The sequence below is a fragment of the Corvus kubaryi genome, unplaced genomic scaffold (assembly GCF_017639235.1).
Source record: "Corvus kubaryi isolate FWS band 111438036 unplaced genomic scaffold, C.kubaryi_AGA036_p1.0 133, whole genome shotgun sequence".
Taxonomy (NCBI): Eukaryota; Metazoa; Chordata; class Aves; order Passeriformes; family Corvidae; genus Corvus; species Corvus kubaryi.
This window is the reverse complement of record NW_024580667.1, coordinates 23,196,110-23,205,150: the sequence shown is the minus strand read 5'-3', so window position 1 is coordinate 23,205,150 and position 9,041 is coordinate 23,196,110.

Below are 9,041 nucleotides of genomic sequence, written 5' to 3'. Positions count from 1 at the left end.
GACCTGTTCCATGACAAACCTTGGACATGTTGAGGTCTGTGCAAGTCATACTCCTGGAGCTTACCAGTCCTCTCTGGATAATCCTGTGCACGGAGCTCTGGCTCTGAGATGATGTGTGACAGGCTGCACACACTGATTCTCTTGGGGAGTGTTTCCAGGGAGGCTGGACAACAGCCCCTCTGGGATGGCAAGCTGTTGACCAGCATTCAGGGTGTGTTCATTCAGCTTGCGTTGAAGGTAACTCCTACTGCTGCAGCGGGTGTCTCTCACCACAGCCCAGGCGTGTGTTTCTGAGAAGCTTCTGGGGACGAGCTGCTGCAGGCGCCTTGAGCTGTGTGACAGTAGTGGTTTAACAGATAAACCACATCCAGGAACAAAAACCAGAGTGATGGTGGAAGACACATCACCAGTGTCCTGGTGAAGGTGAACTTGACCACAGTTGTGAAAAATGTGGGTTTTTGCTGAGGAACCATAAACGTTGTTTTGAAAACAAAATTTTACGTAAAATGAGGTAGGAAACTGACACAAGATTTGTAAGAAATGAGCAGAGTTAAATGCAAAATTACTGTAACACTATTTCCAGCTCTGTCTCTTTTTCACTCAGTCTCATCTGGTGTATATGATAATTTTCTTCTGCTAACATGTCTTAGCTTAAGTCAATAGGGAATCTTTGAAAGCTGCTTTTTGCAGCATAACTTTGTATGTTTGGTGAGGGGGTTGTGTTAAAACTGGGCTTCCAGGACTTGCTTAGCCTCCATCTCCTGTCTGTCTGTAACATATGTTTCTGATGCTATCTTCAGAAACACTCAGAAATCCTACCCACAAGAGAAAAAGCTTGATTGGGAAACTTGGGACAGCATCCCTTGTGTCTGTAATGAAGAAAATAGCAAAAAAAAAGCGCATCATATGCATAAGTAAGCACGTCAGGTCAGTTTTCTTTCCTTCTCTGCTCTGTCCCAGGGTGAAAAGCAACAGAATTATTTTTGACAGAAGAAATAATTAGAAGCTGGGCTATTCTCTCCTGGGACTCCTACTGCCAAAGAAGTTCCTTGTGTCTTTTTTCTCCCTTGCTGAAGCAATGTGCTAGGGCAGGACTGATGTGGTGACAGGACCCAGATACCTAAGGCAGCTGGCTGTGTGACACAGCTGTATGAGGCACCTGAACTTGGATGTGTTTCCCATCCTCTTTCTGCATTACTCTATGCAGTTTCAACTTTCTTAAAGGTCTGTGTGAGAAGTTCACCTGGATAGCAGGAGAATGTGTGAACCCTGCCAGCCCCCATTATTAGGTCCCGGAAGTGGGTGCCACAGGAGGAATATGGTGTAAGGACTGACAGTGGGGGGTGCTTGGAGATAAAGAATAGCATCTTCCCATGAGCCACCTTCTGTGTATGCATTGCAGGGGCTAGGAGGGCTTACGGAAGACAGCATTTCCTTCTGGCTGTTGGGCTACTGTCATTAAACAATAGATATATTATTCCAAAGCTCAAGTGGGTACTGAGGAACAGAGGAAGTTTCAAGACAGAAGCACTGTATTCCTAGATGGATAAGATTCTGGATTTGATCTGTGTAAGAAAAGATTGGAAAGAGTCATCATGAATCAATTGTTCTGCATTCCTAAAATAAAACAGGATCCTAGGAGATTAATCTTGGGGATAGAAACCAGCCCTCCTAACTTGTGAATAAATCACACGCACCTTTCCATTTCAATCCTTATTTTTCTTCTGCTACCCCATTTGAGCCACTCTGATTTACCTCAAAGTTTAAAATCATCTAGTTTACTGGTTTTGTGCAAAGCTGTTACTTTTAACCACAAAGTTGCCTGGTGGTAGGTTTGCCTGCAAAAATAATGTGGAAGTCTTGATTAAACAAAAGGCTCACCAGCAGCCTGGGCTAGATGTAAGGAGTGTTGAAATGGTAAAAATGAAAGTTGGCTTTTTACTAGTTTGAAAACGTTGCTATGCTGAATCTTAACCAAAAGCATGCCCTAGATGGCCTAGGTCTGGTCAGCGTTGAGAGCAAATTCTCTCTGCAAGTGTGGGGTCTCTGTGGTGTCTGACTTACTTTACTAAATTAATTCATCATCTTTAACCTCTGTCACAGTTGCACTGTTCTGTCCTAAAGCTGTCAAAAGGAAGTACATTTTTTATTGTTTACTTGAGGCCATAACAAAAGTACTACCTAGATATGGACTCTTACAGGCAATTGAGTAAGTTTTGATAGAGTTGACAGCAGTGCACAGGATTGCCATCACGTACCAAAAGTATGGATTTATAAATTTAATTGAATAAGAAAGATACTTCGGATAAATGTAGCCATGTATTTCTCTGGGGGTGGAAACTAAAACTGTAGTCATAATGTTTGTGTACAGAAATCTGATGATGGGAATACAAGAAGTGAATTTTGTGAATTAAAGGTGAAGAAAGACATACTTGATGAAAACACAAACAGTGCACAAAAAAAAAAAAAAAAAAAGGAAGGGCTACCCTGAAATGCTTTGTTTTGCTTTCTTTAGCAAGTTTTTCTGCATTTCAGCTCAGCTATAATTCCTACTTCTCATTCTCTACAGAAGCTATCTTTTTGGCAGCCATGACAACCTATGACTAGAGAGGCTCACAGCTGAGAAACACAGCTTTAAAAATAGACAGACTCATCTGTGGTGTCTGGAGATGCAAATGCTTTGCCTCCTGCTGTGCCACAGCGTTGTGAGAACAACTCCGTGGTATGTCTCCTCTTGTGGTAAGGCCCCCTTAAAGAGATTCTGCTGCCTGCCCTGGCTATGGTTCTGCATCCCATTAATAGCACTGATGAAACCGAATCAGTGAAATAATTGGGAGTTGTTAGGAAGAGATTTTGGAAAAACCTGGACTGTCTACATAACCAGGTTTGGCCACCCCAAGACAGGGAGTTTGTAGAGTCGTCTGAAAGGACTGGGCATTGAGTCTCACCAAAGAGTAGCTGGTGCCCAGGCTATTTTGGTGTCAGAGATGGCTGACGCTTTTGCTTTATTTAGAAGTTGTGACTACAGGAGAGGGGCTGAAGAAACTGGCAGGCCTGGGCAGATAGTATCAGTTTCATTAGGAGAGAGAGGAGACAGGTATGAAAATCCTCATAAGGAGGCAGGAACCATCTTCCTGGGCTGGAAGAGGCCAAGTGCTCTGGCGTTTAAGGGCCTGCTCACATCTTACGGTAGGACCTGGCACAGTCAATGTAAAGCAAGAGCCAGGAGGCCATGGGCAGTCTCAAGCAGAAAAATCAGAACTGGATTTGCCCACTGGGCTCCCAAAGCTGAATGATGCTCTCTTGATCAAGCTGTCCAGTAATTCATTTTCTCTGCATGTTTCTCCTGCCTAAGCAATTCCTGCTGTAAGGGAGAGCTGTTGTTCTCTGTTGTGTTCCTTCAGAGCTGAAAACACTATGAGCCACCATGCAGCCGCGTGTGCATGGACCACCTGCAGCTGCCTGGGGCCAGCAAGGAGGAGAGTGGGGCACTTCCCTGGCTTCCTGCACATGGGTGCTGCAGGACAGGGCTGCTGGGAATCTCTCCAGACTCTGCAGGCAAGGTTGGCGCAACTTCTTTTGCCTTCCTTCCCTGGCTGTGCCCCTCTAAAACTATCCCAATTTCTTCTCCTCATCCGGTGCCTGGGCAGAATAGATGGAGACAGATCCTCCTTACCAGCACCTTCCTCTTGTCCCAAGTGCAGGCCCAGCCTGTTGCCCCTTCTGGTGTGTCAGACCCTGTGTTCACCATTGCCCTAGTCCTGGTTGTCATCACTAATCACCAAAAGACTCAGTGTGGAAGGGACCTCTATGACATCATCCCACCTGCCGCTCAGATCAGGTCTTCTGACTGCTCCTGATAGGTCCCTTTGTCTTCGAGACTGCACCACTGTGTTCGCTCAGTCAAGGAGGTCACTTGGGCAGTGATACAACGCTGCAGTGGAGGAAGAACAAAGCTGGTGAGCTCTCTAGGAAGTTTTATTCTTCCCTTAAAATAATCTCAGTACTGCTTAGAGGTAATGGGGTGCGAAGAGAATTATTTCCATGCCACAGGAAACTATGCCAGCATCCTTGCCTGTAAAATTTCACTCATCTGACTATTCGTGTGTGGCAGGGGCTGAGTGTTCAAAACTGGACATTAGGAGCTTTGAAATGGCATAAACCAGATGTGAGTTTCATTTTGCAGGAGATGGGGAATGATGTTCTGCTGAATATGTTCATACACAACTCTGACAGCACTGTTAGAGTGTTACTTAGCCAAGCAATCTCGGATCTCTTGTTGACATCCATGAGAAACAAGATTTGTATTTTAATAAATTCAGTAAGACATCGTAAGACAAAATAGGATCTGTCTCTCTAATTGTAGACATCCAGCATGTAGATGCTAACATTTCAATTAGTTGCTCATCCTCCAATAGTCAGGGGAAAGAGAGAGGCCTCTCTAAAGCGTGATTCACAGCACACTTTAGAATGTCTACTTTAGGATGAAATTAATCAAACCCTAAAAATTTTCAGTTCCGGTCTGTAGACTACAAAGAACCTGGCCTGATCTCTTACAGTGCAGACATCTGAAGCTGGTGAGATGAAGCACACCTGGTGACAGGAGGGAATCCCAGCTGCTGGATGTGCATTGTCACTCTTTACTCACCCCCCATTGTGCAGCCGGTGATTTTCTTGCAAGCCCTGGATGTCCTCAGAGGGTTTTCCCTTCTGCCTTTGGTGTCACAGGGACGGCTGAGGCCACTAGATGGGGGTGCAGGATCTCCTGCAGGATCCGTCCCACAACCCCAGGGCCCTGCTCAGGGTGTGCTGTTCAGCAGTGATCCCGAACAGGAAAAGTTCGGGAGCACTTTCCTGGGACACCAGCACTGGCTCCGTGTGTTGCTGGCTCAGCTGGTGCCACACACTGACCCAGGTGGGATGTGAGACCACCATGGGTTCCTGCTGACTCACCAGAACATGCTTGAGGGCTTAAACTGGGTTGCTTTTCCTTTGTCTCCTGTGGTGGGACAGGACCACACCTGGTCAGGTACCAAGCTGCTCCGACAGCCCTGATGCACCAGGAAGCTGCCAGGACGCAGTGTGCCCTCCCAAACAAACTTGGACTGGCAGAGTCTGAGCAGGTTGGTTCAAGCCTTGCAGGGCGAGTCCACACTGCTTTCAGTTGTGTACTGGATGCCAGATAAAACAATATTCCTGCTTGGCAGAGGGCAGCCAGATGAGAAAGGTAAATCCCTCCTGTTTCAGCACTGTCAAACAAGGAGAGTGTCAATTCTCATGTCGTGCTGCTTAGTTCTAGAGCACCAAAGCAGCAATGAATTTCCTGGTTATTGCTTTCAGTTTACTTTTTACTTCTTGTATTGCATGTGTGGGATATTGATCTAATTTTTAAGAATGTCTGGTCCCCTGATTTGCTGTTCTGTCCTCTTTTCCAAAGTGCAAAGGGAAATGCACTTGTCTGGGTCAGCTGCACATCCTTATGTTAAACTCACACTGGAAAATGACTGTATATTTAAGTCTCCAGTGCCACAAGTGATTCCTGTGGTGGGGATCACAGAGCTACAGCTGGCCCTGTGGTCATTTCTGGGGTGGCTGGGAAGAAAACCCAAGGCCACAGGGCCTCATAGCATTAATACAGTAACCATCACATCCACATTACAGCTGGCCCAAAGGATTTATGTTCCGAAAAACAAGAATTATAAACAATGTGAAGGATACTGGTATTCCTAAATTTGGAAGTGGGTATATCATCTTATTGGTTTTGCAAGCACTACCAAAACAAGAATACTATTATATTTGATCAATCTTGTGAGTCCTGAATCTTGTGAGACTTCTTTACAGCTCCTCAGCTATCTGACCAAGTACAACTCTCAAGTACATCCTCGAGACACCAGTAAGCATCCTTTGTGCCTTACTGTTTTTTCACAGGGATCAGGTGGGGTTATCAGCAGTGTGGAGTCCTTAGTAGGGAGCTGCTGCAAACCACCTCTGCTTCTGTCCCGGTGTCCTGGCACCAGAGAAGCTGGGCTGCCTCCCAGGCTGGACAAGGCAAGAGAGAGAAGGAGCAGTGCTAAACAGGCGCCCATATCTTGGGAGCTGCTAAGAGCTGGTCTGGGGAGGGATCTGGACCTCAGCTGGACAGGGGAGAAATTTTCTCTACCAGCTTTCTTTCATGTCCCCTCCCTAGCATCACACATTCAGACCTCTTCCCTGGCCTCCCTTAATCAAAACCTGACCTCCCACAGCCCCTTCTGCTGTCACTGACCTCCCATGGCATGGGGAATGGCTGCTGGCAGCTCTCCTGGAAGGAGCAGATCCTGCTCCCCACAGGCTACCAGCCATCTCTGGCAGGACTGTGTGAGCCCAGGGAGTTTGCCAAAGAGACGTGCCCAGCTGGCACTGGGGAGCTGTAACATGTGGCCAGGGAACACCTCTCCAGGGCACATTCTGGAAGAGGAAGCATAAATCATGCTGTGTGGCCTTTCCCCAGTGCTCTGTGCAGGTCAGCTGATCTCTTTTTGTTTGCACTGTATGTTTTTCCCTGGAAGGCACGTGACGCGTGACCTGCAGATATCCCTTCTTAAGAAATGTTTGCCTGAGATTTGAGCCAACACTTGGACCTGGGAGTAGAGCACTTCTCAGCCAGTTCCTTCTCTGCAACACCACTAAATGTCAGCGTTTTGTGTCTTTCCTCGGGCAGACATGGGGCAGGGCTGGCAGGACCTGAGTGTTCATGGCACAGGCTGCTTTCAGCTATGTTTGCCAGAGACTGGATGTTTTTTGCACTGGTTAGCTGAGACGTCTGTCTCCAGATGCTGGAGTATCTCATTCTTGGCTGTGAGGGTTGACATGGGCCAGCTGAGAAGCAGATGCTAATTGGAACAGAAAAACAGAGCTTCAGCCTGGTTTTCCAGATGTCCAAGTCACCTTATACACAGGACTTGCACCCATTATATGGTGCTGTGGTTGGTGCTGGGTGAGGCTGTGATCTTTAATGCTTATTTCTAAAGGGCTGTGCTGAAGCCATGCGCCTTTTCCTTCAATTTGTGGCTTCATGTTTAGATGAGTATCCGTTCTCACCCCATTTGCTACTTAGATTCCTGCTGCTGGTCTGTCTCATACCATTTTCTGTCATCTAAATTTTACCTTGTGCTTTCACTGCGGTCATTGCTTTTGTAGTAAAAAGCAACAGTTTTGGTGGGAAGGGCTGGGGGCAAAGCAGAAAATTAAGTTCATCTTACACCAGTGAAGTTGGGTTTGTGTTCAGGCTGCTCTTCTCAAAGTGACACTGTGGCAAGTGCAAAAGCCTATGAAAGAAGAAACCAGTGTTAGATACATTATTCCTTTCCCCTGCTATCTGTTTTGTTTCTCTTAGACACAGGTGAGATGATGCTGGAAGATTTACACTCAGCAAAAAGTGAAGAGGCTATCTCCCACTGATGTGTGTGTGTTCAGACGCTGGGGAGGGCACTACTGCACTAAAACCTAGCAGAAACATTTTCCAGCAGTGAGAAGCTCTCTGATTTGCAACTGAAAATGAAGAAAAGGGTGGGAGCAAATTCAGCTATGAGAAACCTTCTGGAGGTTAAATCGCTGCCTTTGCTGCCCTCCAGGGCATGCTGCCTTCGTGGGTGAGTGAGAGAGGTTGCTCTAGGTAAAATTTTGCTTTAAGCATTCAGCATAATGGTTTAGGTAAACCACCTCTTCCTGGTGCAGTGAGAGCCATACAGCCAAAAACTCATTATCCAGATATACTTCAGTCTGCTTTGTGATAGCTAGGCTGTCTTGCAGTCTAGCGCTCGCTAACAGAGGACCTCCCCCGTCTCACTCAGTAGAGATCTGAAAATTGCTCTGGGAGATGTTTTTGGTACAGTGAGTGTATGAAACACTTATATCAGCCCAGGTCACAAACACTGTCTCTTGTTAAATGGGTTTTAAAAGTTTTACCCCCGGGGTTTTGAATTATCAGCAAACAAAACAAGACTTGGATACAGTTGTGAGGCCTCGGTGGATTATGCTTCACCCTGAGTAACAGCTCCAGCCTTCCACTGTCTCCTCTCCCCTAAGCCATTCTCTGGACTGAAGGCTTTTGGAGGCACAAAGGGATTGTACATATATCCTCTTCACTGCATACAACAGATTCCACCTCAGGGAATCTCTGACGGCTGCTGGTGGTGTTTGCCTGTTTGAGCCCTGAGCCAACCCCAAGCACTCACTCCTGAGCAAAATGTTTTCTGCTGTGGTGATGGAGAAGCAGAAATGATCTGTCACTGCCTGTACAGCTCCTGACCAAGGAGCAGCTTCTGGAGCAAGTCCAGGGGACATGACTTCAAGGGCTCCTCATGAACTCTGGAGTCAGGCGAGGTAAGTCATGGGAGCTGCTCATTGTTCAGTTCCCTTGAAACAGAGGAGCTGAGCTTCCTGCTCAGATTTCCATGAAAAGAGGAAGGCCTGTGCAGTCTTAGATCCTTTCAAATCCTACCAAAACTGAAAGCTGGCATCTTAATGTAAAAAAAACCAAAACAAACCAAAACAAAAAAAAAGCACCTCAAAGCCCTGCTAAACACAGGACAGCAGTTCCCAAACTACTCTGTTGCCTACTCCATTTTTTGCTGAGAGCCACGGGCCCTACAAACCCTCTGGACAATGTGAGCTTGCATCTGTAAATCTCTGAGGCAGAAGGTGCAAAAATAGGCAGACTCCATTGCTGCCACTGTTAACCCAAATTCTGTAGAGGCAGATGCAGAACTGCATGATGGGGGTGTTGAGGTGCCCCTGTCGCATTCAGTAGAGCTGGCTTGCTGCCACCGCTGTCTGTGCTTGGTACCTATCAACAGCACTATTGGAGCTGTGGCAGTGTCATACTTGGAGGAGTGCTTTTCACTGAGATATTCAGAGGATTAGCAGAAACTAAAGTGTGAGCTTTCTGTCTGTCAGCTGGCCCTTCAGCAAGGGGAGTCTGAAGACACTATGTCTGTTGACTATTAGACATATGAAATAAATGAGAAATCTGTCTTCCTCCAAAACCTCCCAGCAAACTT